Source organism: Oenanthe melanoleuca, chromosome 2 (genome assembly GCF_029582105.1).
Source record: "Oenanthe melanoleuca isolate GR-GAL-2019-014 chromosome 2, OMel1.0, whole genome shotgun sequence".
NCBI classification, from domain to species: domain Eukaryota; kingdom Metazoa; phylum Chordata; class Aves; order Passeriformes; family Muscicapidae; genus Oenanthe; species Oenanthe melanoleuca.
This window is the reverse complement of record NC_079335.1, coordinates 676,158-687,263: the sequence shown is the minus strand read 5'-3', so window position 1 is coordinate 687,263 and position 11,106 is coordinate 676,158.

The following is an 11,106-nucleotide window of genomic DNA, read 5'->3' as shown; positions in this document are numbered from 1 at the left end:
TGCCACAGCTTTGCCATAGCTTTGCCATTGCTCTTTGCCATTGCTTTGCCATTGCTTTCCCATTGCTTTGCCATTGCTGTTTGCCATTGCTTTGCCATTGCTTTCCCATTGCTTTGCCATTGCTGTTTGCCATTGCTTTGCCATTGCTTTTGCCATTGCTTTTCCATTGTTTGACATTGTTGTTTGCAATTCCGTTGCCATAGCTTTTCCATTGCTTTGCCATTGCTTTGCCATTGCTGTTTGCCATTGCTTTGCCATTGCTTTGCCATTGCTTTGCCATTGCTTTTCCATTGCTTTTCCATTGCTTTGCCATTGCTTTGCCATTGCTTTGCCATTGCTTTGCAATTGCTTTTCCATTGCTTTGCCATAGCTTTGCCATTGCTTTGCCATTGCTTTGCCATTGCTTTGACATTGTTGTTTGCCATTGCTTTGCCATTGCTTTGCCATTGCTTTGCCATTGCTTTTTCATTGCTCTGCCTTTGCTATTGCCATTGCTTTGCCATTGCTTTGCCATTGCTTTGCCATTGCTTTGCCATTGCTTAGCCATTGCTTTGCCATTTTTGCCATTGCTTTGCCATTGCTTTGCCATTGCTGTTTGCCATTTCTTTGCCATTGCTTTGCCATTGCTTTGCCATTGCTTTTACATTGCTGTTGCCATTGCTTTTGCCATTGCTTTGCCATTGCTTTGCCATTGCTTTGCCATTGCTTTGCCTTTGCTTTGCCATTGCTTTTCCATTTTTGCCATTGCTTTGCCATTGCTGTTTGCCATTGCTTTGCAATTGCATTTGCCATTGCTGTTTGCCATTGCTTTGCCATTGCTTTGCCATTGCTTTGTAATTGCTTTTCCATTGCTTTGCCATTGCTTTGCCATTGCTTTGCCATTTCTTTGCCATTGCTCTTTGCCATTGCTTTGCCATTGCTTTTTGCCATTCCTTTGCCATTGTTGTTTGCCATTGCTCTTTGCCATTGCTTTGGCTTTGCTTTGCCATTGCTTTTGCCATTGCTTTGCCATTGCTTTGCCATTGCTCTTTGCCATTGCTGGGCCTTTGCTTTGCCATTGCTTTTGCCATTGCTTTGCCATTGCTTTGCCATTGCTTTGCCATTGCTTTGCCTTTGCTTTGCCATTGCTTTGCCATTGCTTTGCCATTGCTTTGCCATTGCTTTTCCATTGCTTTGCCATTGCTTTGCCATTGCTTTTGCCATTGCTTTGCCATTGCTTTGCCATTGCTTTGCCATTGCTTTGCCATTGCTTTGCCATTGCTTTGCCATTGCTTTTCCATTGCTTTGCCATTGCTTTGCCATTGCTTTGCCATTGCTTTTGCCATTGCTTTGCCATTGCTTTGCCATTGCTTTTGCCATTGCTTTGCCATTGCTTTGCCATTGCTGTGCCATTGCTTTGCCATTGCTTTGCCATTGCTTTGCCATTGCTTTGCCATTTCTTTGCCATTGCTTTGCCATTGCTTTGCCATTGCTTTGCCATTGCTTTGCCATTGCTTTGCCATTGCTTTGCCAGTGCTGTTTGCCATTGCTTTGCCATTACTGTTTGCCATTGCTTTGCCATTGCTTTGCCATTGCTTTGCCATTGCTCTTTGCCATTGCTTTGCCTTTGCTTTGCCATTGCTTTTGCCATTGCTTTGCCATTGCTTTGCCATTGCTCTTCCATTGCTTTGCCTTTGCTTTGCCATTGCTTTTGCCATTGCTTTGCCATTGCTTTGCCATTGCTTTGCCATTGCTGTTTGCCATTGCTTTGCCATTGCTTTGCCATTGCTTTGCCATTGCTTTGCCATTGCTTTTGCCATTGCTTTGCCATTGCTTTGCCATTGCTTTGCCTTTGCTTTGCCATTGCTTTGCCATTGCTTTGCCATTGCTTTGCCTTTGCTTTGCCATTGCTTTTGCCATTGCTTTGCCATTGCTTTGCCATTGCTGTGCCATTGCTTTGCCATTGCTTAGCCATTGCTTTGCCATTGCTGTGCCATTGCTTTGCCATTGCTTTGCCATTGCTTTGCCATTGCTTTTGCCATTGCTTTGCCATTGCTTTGCCATTGCTCTTTGCCATTGCTTTGCCTTTGCTTTGCCATCGCTTTGCCATCGCTTTGCCATCGCTGTGCCATCGCTTTGCCATCGCTTTGCCATCGCTTTGCCATCGCTTTGCCATCGCTTTTGCCATTGCTTTTCCATTGCTTTGACATTGTTGTTTGCCATTGCTTTGCCATTGCTGTGCCATTGCTTTGCCATTGCTTTGCCATTGCTTTGCAATTGCTTTTGCCATTGCTTTGCCATTGCTTTTGCCATTGCTTTGCCATTGGTTTTGCCATTGCTTTTGCCATTGCTTTGCCATTGCTCTGCCATTGCTTTGCCATCGCTGTGCCATCGCTTTGCCATCGCTTTGCCATTGCTTTTGCCATTGCTTTGCCATTGCTTTGCCATTGATTTGCCATTGCTTTGTCATTGCTTTGTAATTGCTTTTCCATTTCTTTGCCATAGCTTTGCCATTGCTTTGCCATTGCTTTGCCATTGCTTTGCCATTGCTTTGCCATTGCTTTGCCATTGCTTTGCCATTGCTTTGATATTGCTTTGCCATTGCTGTTTGCAATTGCTTTTGCCATTGCTGTTTCCATTGCTTTGCCATTGCTTTATCCATTGCTTTGCCATTGCTTTGCCATTGCTTAGCCATTGCTTTGCCATTGCTTTGCCATTGCTTTTGCCATTGCTTTGCCATTGCTTTGCCATTGCTTTGCCATTGCTTTTTGCCATTGCTTTGCCATTGCTTTGCCATTGCTTTTGCCATTGCTTTGCCATTGCTTTGCCATTGCTTTTGCCATTGCTTTGCCATTGCTTTGCCATTGCTTTGCCATTGCTTTGCCATTGCTTTGCCATTGCTTTGCCATTGCTTTTGCCATTGCTTTGCCATTGCTTTGCCATTGCTTTGCCATTGCTTTGCCATTGCTGTTTGCCATTGCTTTGCCATTGCTTTGCCATTGCTTTGCCATTGCTTTGCCATTGCTGTGCCATTGCTTTGCCATTGCTGTGCCATTGCTTTGCCATTGCTTTGCCATTGCTTTGCCATTGCTTTTCCATTGCTTTGCCATTGCTGTTTGCCATTGCTCTTTGCCATTGCTTTGCCTTTGCTTTGCCATCGCTTTGCCATCGCTTTGCCATCGCTGTGCCATCGCTTTGCCATCGCTTTGCCATCGCTTTGCCATCGCTTTGCCATTGCTTTTGCCATTGCTTTTCCATTGCTTTGACATTGTTGTTTGCCATTGCTTTGCCATTGCTGTGCCATTGCTTTGCCATTGCTTTGCCATTGCTTTGCAATTGCTTTTGCCATTGCTTTGCCATTGCTTTTGCCATTGCTTTGCCATTGGTTTTGCCATTGCTTTTGCCATTGCTTTGCCATTGCTCTGCCATTGCTTTGCCATCGCTGTGCCATCGCTTTGCCATCGCTTTGCCATTGCTTTTGCCATTGCTTTGCCATTGCTTTGCCATTGATTTGCCATTGCTTTGTCATTGCTTTGTAATTGCTTTTCCATTTCTTTGCCATAGCTTTGCCATTGCTTTGCCATTGCTTTGCCATTGCTTTTGCCATTGCTGTTTGCCATTGCTTTGCCATTGCTTTGCCATTGCTTTGATATTGCTTTGCCATTGCTGTTTGCAATTGCTTTTGCCATTGCTGTTTGCCATTGCTTTGCCATTGCTTTATCCATTGCTTTGCCATTGCTTTGCCATTGCTTAGCCATTGCTTTGCCATTGCTTTGCCATTGCTTTGCCATTGCTTTTGCCATTGCTTTGCCATTGCTTTGCCATTGCTTTGCCTTTGCTTTGCCATTGCTTTGCCATTGCTTTGCCATTGCTTTGCCATTGCTGTTTGCCATTGCTTTGCCATTGCTTTGCCATTGCTTTGCCATTGCTTTGCCATTGCTTTGCCATTGCTTTGCCATTGCATTTGCCATTGCTTTGCCATTGCTTTGCCATTGCTTTTCCATTGCTTTGCCATTGCTTTGCCATTGCTTTGCCATTGCTTTTGCCATTGCTTTGCCATTGCTTTGCCATTGCTTTTCCATTGCTTTGCCATTGCTTTGCCATTGCTGTGCCATTGCTTTGCCATTGCTTTGCCATTGCTTTGCCATTGCTTTGCCATTGCTTTGCCATTGCTTTGCCATTGCTTTGCCATTGCTTTGCCATTGCTTTGCCATTGCTTTGCCATTGCTTTGCCATTGCTTTGCCAGTGCTTTTTGCCATTGCTTTTGCCATTACTGTTTGCCATTGCTTTTGCCATTGCTTTGCCATTGCTTTGCCATTTCTGTTTGCCATTGCTTTGCCTTTGCTTTGCCATTGCTTTTGCCATTGCTTTGCCATTGCTTTGCCATTTTTGCCATTGCTTTGCCTTTGCTTTGCCATTGCTTTTGCCATTGCTTTGCCATTGCTTTGCCATTGCTTTGCCATTGCTGTGCCATTGCTTTGCCATTGCTTTGCCATTGCTTTGCCATTGCTTTGCCATTGCTGTTTGCCATTGCTTTGCCATTGCTCTTTGCCATTGCTTTGCCTTTGCTTTGCCATTGCTTTGCCATTGCTTTGCCATTGCTTTGCCTTTGCTTTGCCATTGCTTTTGCCATTGCTTTGCCATTGCTTTGCCATTGCTGTGCCATTGCTTTGCCATTGCTTAGCCATTGCTTTGCCATTGCTGTGCCATTGCTTTGCCATTGCTTTGCCATTGCTTTGCCATTGCTTTTGCCATTGCTTTGCCATTGCTTTGCCATTGCTCTTTGCCATTGCTTTGCCTTTGCTTTGCCATCGCTTTGCCATCGCTTTGCCATCGCTGTGCCATCGCTTTGCCATCGCTTTGCCATCGCTTTGCCATCGCTTTGCCATTGCTTTTGCCATTGCTTTTCCATTGCTTTGACATTGTTGTTTGCCATTGCTTTGCCATTGCTGTGCCATTGCTTTGCCATTGCTTTGCCATTGCTTTGCAATTGCTTTTGCCATTGCTTTGCCATTGCTTTTGCCATTGCTTTGCCATTGGTTTTGCCATTGCTTTTGCCATTGCTTTGCCATTGCTCTGCCATTGCTTTGCCATCGCTGTGCCATCGCTTTGCCATCGCTTTGCCATTGCTTTTGCCATTGCTTTGCCATTGCTTTGCCATTGATTTGCCATTGCTTTGTCATTGCTTTGTAATTGCTTTTCCATTTCTTTGCCATAGCTTTGCCATTGCTTTGCCATTGCTTTGCCATTGCTTTGCCATTGCTTTGCCATTGCTTTTGCCATTGCTTTGCCATTGCTTTGATATTGCTTTGCCATTGCTGTTTGCAATTGCTTTTGCCATTGCTGTTTGCCATTGCTTTGCCATTGCTTTATCCATTGCTTTGCCATTGCTTTGCCATTGCTTAGCCATTGCTTTGCCATTGCTTTTCCATTGCTTTTGCCATTGCTTTGCCATTGCTTTGCCATTGCTTTTGCTATTGCTTTTGCCATTGCTTTGCCATTGCTCTGCCATTGCTTTGCCATTGCTTTGCCATTGTTTTGACATTGTTGTTTGCCATTGCTTTGCCATTGCTCTTTGCCATTGCTTTGCCATTGCTTTGCCATTGCTTTTGCATTTGCTTTGCCATTGCTTTGCCATTGCTTTGCCATTGCTTTGCCATTGCTTTGACATTGTTGTTTGCCATTGCTTTGGCATTGCTCTTTGCCATTGCTTTGCCATTGCTTTTCCATTCCTTTGCCATTGTTGTTTGCCAGGGCTTTTCAATTGCTTTGCCTTTGCTTTGCCATTGCTTTTGCCATTGCTTTGCCATTGCTTTGCCATTGCTTTTGCTATTGCTTTGCCATTGCTTTGCCATTGCTTTGACATTGCTTTGACATTGCTTTGCCATTGCTTTGCCATTGCTTAGCCATTGCTTTTGCCATTGCTTTTGCCATTGCTGTTTGCCATTTCTTTGCCATTGCTTTGCCATTGCTTTGCCATTGCTTTGCCATTGCTTTTGCCATTGCTGTTGTCCATTGCTTTGCCATTTCTTTGCCATTGCTTTGCCATTGCTTTACCATTGCTTTGCCATTGCTGTTTGGCATTGCTTTGCCTTTGCTTTGCCAATGCTTTGCCAATGGTTTTTCAATGCCTTTTGATACTGAAGTGCTTTGGAATAAGACGTGCTTTGTAATAAATGACCATTTTCGCCCTTAGTTTCTTGCTGTTTTTGAGAATACCAGATGAAGTAGGCGCCAAGAGCTTCGGAGTAGGTGCCTGTAATGTCCTGGAGGCCAAAGAACCTCACAGAATTGCTTTGCACAATGCCCCTGGTGGCCACTCTGGCCACCGTGGCTGTGGTAGCCTTGTGGCTCTGGGAGTCTTGGTGACCACGGTGGTCACAGTGGCCTTGGTGCTTATAGTGACCATGGTGGCTGGAGTGGCTGTGGTGGCTGCAGTGGTCACAGTGCCAGTGGTGGCCACAGTGACCTCATGAAGGCCAAGGTGGCCAAGGTGGCCAGAGTGGCAGTGAGGGCCTTGGTAGTCTTGGTGGCCTCGTTTCCCTGAGTGTCCTGGTGGTCTTGGTGATCGTGGCGGCCACAGTGACCACAGTGACCTCTGTGACCTTGGTGGCCTCGTAGCTCAAAGGATCCCTGTGGCCACTCCCAGGACTGCGGTGGCCAGGAGGAGTCCTCTGAGGTGGACAGGGGCTCTGGGGATGCTCCCACCTGTGGGACAAAGAGGGGGGTCAGGGGGACCACGGGTGAGTGATGGCATCAGGGACGGCCATAACAGGGGCTGGGGGTGACAGGAGAGATGGGGGCCATGAGGTGACAGTGACAGGGTGTGGGGAGGAGCATTGCGGGGTGCAGGGGCCAGGGAGGTCAGGGGGTCATGGTGGGAGTGAGGGGTGACAGGGGCCAGGGAAACGGGGTGACAGGGTCTCAGTGAGTGCCATGGGGATTTCAGGGTATCTGGGGTGCTGTGGGGGGTGGCATTGAGTGACAGGGGATCAGGGGGTGCCATGGGGGTGACAGGGGATCTGGGGTGCCGTGGGGGGTGGCATTGAGTGACAGGGGATCAGGGGGTGCCATGGAGGCCGCCCATGTCCAGCACACAGGATCTGTCCCCACAGCACTATCTGTGGAGAGGAGGGACAGGGTAGGAACATCCCTGTCCCTGTCCCCTGTCCCTGTCCCTGTCCCTCCCTCCCTGTCCCCTGTCCCTGTCCCTGTCCCCTGTCCTGTCCCCTTGTCCCTGCCCCTGTCCCTGTCCCCTCCCAGATTTGGGTCCCCATCCCTGTGCCCTGGCATTGACATTCCTGTCCCCAGACTTGGTGTCCCCAGCACAGGGTGTCCTTGTCCCCACACACACCATGGTTGCCCCTGTCCCTGTCCCCCATGCCCAGTGTCATTGTCCCCTGTGCCTCATCAGAGCTGTCCCCAGGGCCACAGTGGGTGTCCCCATGGCCCCTGTTGGTGTGCCCATGTCCGCAGTGGGTGTCCCAACGTCCCCAGTGGGTGTCCCCATGGCCCCTGTTGTTGTGCCCATGTCCCCAGTGGCTGTCCCCATGGCCCCAGTGGGTGTCCCCATGGCCCCAGTGGGTGTCCCCATGGCACCAGTGGGTGTCTCCACGTCCTCAGGCTGTCCCCACCTTTCAGTCACTCGCAGTTGTATTTGCTGTAGGTCCCGATGGAGTCAAGGAGGATCTCCACCTTCTCCCCATAATCAATGACTTTTGTGACCTTGAACTTCTCGAAGGGTGGGATCAGCACCACATCAGTGTTGGGATTTTGTCAGGGTCCACACCACATGCGGAGTCCTGATAGGTTCTTTTAGGGATCTCAAAGCGCAAAAGACACAGCAGGGGACAAAACCAGTTTTCTTTTGCAAAAGATGCACTTTTATTTAGTGCCAACAAAATGCAATAGAGGGACAGAGAGAGAGAGAGAAAGAGGGACAGAGAGAGAGAAAAGGGGTTGGGATTATAGCTACCAAAATGGGCAGACCATCCTCGTGGAACCAGCCAATAGATGTCCGTTGCCGTCCAGGGAGATCTCAGGGGTCTTTAGTCTGAGGGTGTCTTTTATTGTCTTTTCCAAGGCGTCAGGCGACTGGCCAAAAGGGGGGAAGATTTATGGACTATTGTATGTGGAGATCGTTGCTCCAAGAAGCAGGTGGAAACAGGACGCTGCGCAAGTGGCCTGGGTGGGAGCAGCGCACCATGGCAAGGTCCAGGCCCACAGGAGCAGCGCACCATGGCAAGCTCCAGGCACACCATCAGTCCTTGTGATCAGTCCTGCAGCAAGTGGTCTGCTTAGGAGCAACACACCGTGACCAGTCCATTGTTCTCACACCTGAGGGAGCAGACCGGCCCTGGTTGGGATGGGCAGCACCTGAGAACAGTCACTTGGCATTCTTCTCTTCCCTGGCCAGCGCCTTTAAACTGCAGTTCTTTAGGCCTCAGGCGAGGGTCGTTGGGCAGAACAAACGAGAGGCTCTTAGATGGACTCTTACAGGGGGTTTGGGTTTTTTTTTTAGGGGGGCCCAGGGGGGTTTTAGGGGGATTTTGGGGGTTTTAGGGGGGTCCAGGGGGAGTTTTGGGGGGTCCCCGGGGGGGGTGTCTGGGAGGATTTTGGGGGGTCTCGAGAGTTCCTGGGGGGGTTTTGGGGATCTCGGGGGAATTTTTGGGGTTCGGGGGGAGGGACTGGGAGGGGATTTGGGGAAATTTTGGGGGGTCCCCGGGGTATTTTTTTGGGGGAGTTTTGGGGTCCCGGGGGAAATTTTGGGGAAGTTTTGGGGGTTCTGGGGGTCCCGGGGGGGTTTTGGGGGTCCTGGGGGGGTTTTGGGGGGTTTTTGGGGGGATTTTTGGGGTTTTTGGGGGGATTTTGGGGGTCCCTGTTCGGTTTCGGGGTCCCTGTGGGGATGAGGGTGGGGGAGGCACCGGCGGGAGCGGCGACAAAGGGACATTGATGGCGAAACTGGGAGGGACTGGGAGGGACTGGGAGGGACTGGGAGGGAATGGGATTGACTGGGAGGGACTGGGAGGGACTGGGAGGGACTGGGAAGGGATTGAGGGGAAACTGGGATGGACTGGGATGGACTGGGAGGGGATTGGGGGGGGAACTGGGAGGGACTGGGAGGGACTGGGAGGGACTGGGGGTGACTGGGAGGGACTGGGAGGGGCTGGGAAGGGGATAATGGGATACTGGGAGGGACTGGGAAGGACTGGAAGGGGAATGGGAGGGGACTGGGAGGGACTGGGATGGGACTGGGAGGGAACTGGGAGGGACTGGGTGGGGATTGGGAGGGGACTGTGTGGGACTCGTAGGGACTGGGAAGGGATTGAGGGGAAACTGGGATGGACTGGGAGGGGATAATGGGATACTGGGAGTGAACTGGGAGCACTGGAAGTGTTGGGGGTGTTGGAGGGGCTCAGCTCCCAGTGCTCCCAGTTCATCCCAGTTCCCTCCCAGTCACTCCCAGTCCCCCCAGTCCATCCCAGTCACCCTCAGTTCACTCCCAGTCGCTCCCAGTTCCCTCCCAGTCTCTCCCAGTTCCCCTGCCGTCACTCCCAGTTTCCCCCAGTCCATCCCAGTTCCCTCCCAGTCACTCCTAGTCATTCCCAGTTCCCCCCAGTCAATCCCAGTAGCTCCCAGTTTCCCCCAAGTTGCTCCCAGTTCCCCCTGCAATCTCTCCCAGTCCCTCCCAGTTCCCTCCCAGTCCATCCCAGCCACCCTCAGTTCCCTCCCAGCTCCCCCCAATCTCTCCCAGTCCCTCCCAGTCATTCCCAGTCGCTCCCAGTTCCTTCCCAGGTTCCCTCCAGTTCCCTCCAAGTTCCCCTGCGGTCACACCCAGTTCCCCCCAATCCATCCCAGTCACTCCCAGTTTCCCCCAAGTGGCTCCCAGTTCCCCCTCCAGTCTCTCCCAGTTCCCCCCACAGCCCCTCCCAGTCTCTCCCAGTTCACTCCCAGTCTCTCTCAGTCTCTCCCAGTTCCCCCCACAGCCCCTCCCAGTTCTCTCCCAGTCTCTCCCAGTCACTCCCAGTCTCTCCCAGTTCCCCCCCACCCCTCCCAGTCCCTCCCAGTTCACTCCCAGTCACTCCCAGTCTCTCCCAGTTCCCTCCCAGTCCCTCCCAGTTCTCTCCCAGTCACTCCCAGTCACCCCCAGTCACCCCAGGTCCATCTCAGTTCCCCCCCAGTTCCTCCCAGTCACTCCCGGAGGGGGGGCGGGGTCACCCTAAATTTATCAGGGGGGAGGGGCCGGCCCGGGGCTAAAAATAACCCGGGCGGTCACGTGACCCCTGAGGGGGGGAGGGGAGCGGAGCCGGGACCCCACAGGAAAGGGGGGGGGATGGGGGGGGTTGGGGACACTGGGGACACTGGGACTGGGGACACTGGGGACACTGGGGACACTGGGATTGGGGACAGTGGGACTGGGGACACTGGGATTGGGGACATGGGACTGGGGACAGTGGGAATGGGGACACTGGGGACACTGGGGACACTGGGACTGGGGACACTGGGATTGAGGACACCGGGACTGGGGACAGTGGGACTGGGGACACTGGGACTGGGGACACTGAGACTGGGGACACTGGGACACTGGGACACCGGTACTGGGGACACTGGGATTGGGGACACTGGGGACACTGGGACTGGGGACACTGGGGACACTGGGGACACCAGTACTGGGGTCACTCTCCAGGTGCACACGTGCCAGGGCGTGCCCATCCGCGAGTTCTCCTTCTTCCCGCACGAGGACGAGGTGCTGATCCCGCCCTTCGAGACCACGGCCTCTGTGGCCACTGTGGCTAGCAAGGCCACCAAGGCCACTGAGGTGTCACATGGCCTCTGTGGCTAGTAAGGCCATGATTATATATAGTTTTTATATACTATTATATAATTATTGCAATTATAATGATTATATATTGTTATAGAATTATATTATATATAAAATATATAATATATATTTATAATATGTGTATTAGATATATAAATATATATATATATATAAATATACACTAATGAATATAGAATATAGAATATAAAATATATAATTATATTATAATTATATAAATAATTTTATATAAATAAATAATATAAATAATACTAAATATTATTATTTTTGACATTTAATATTAGAA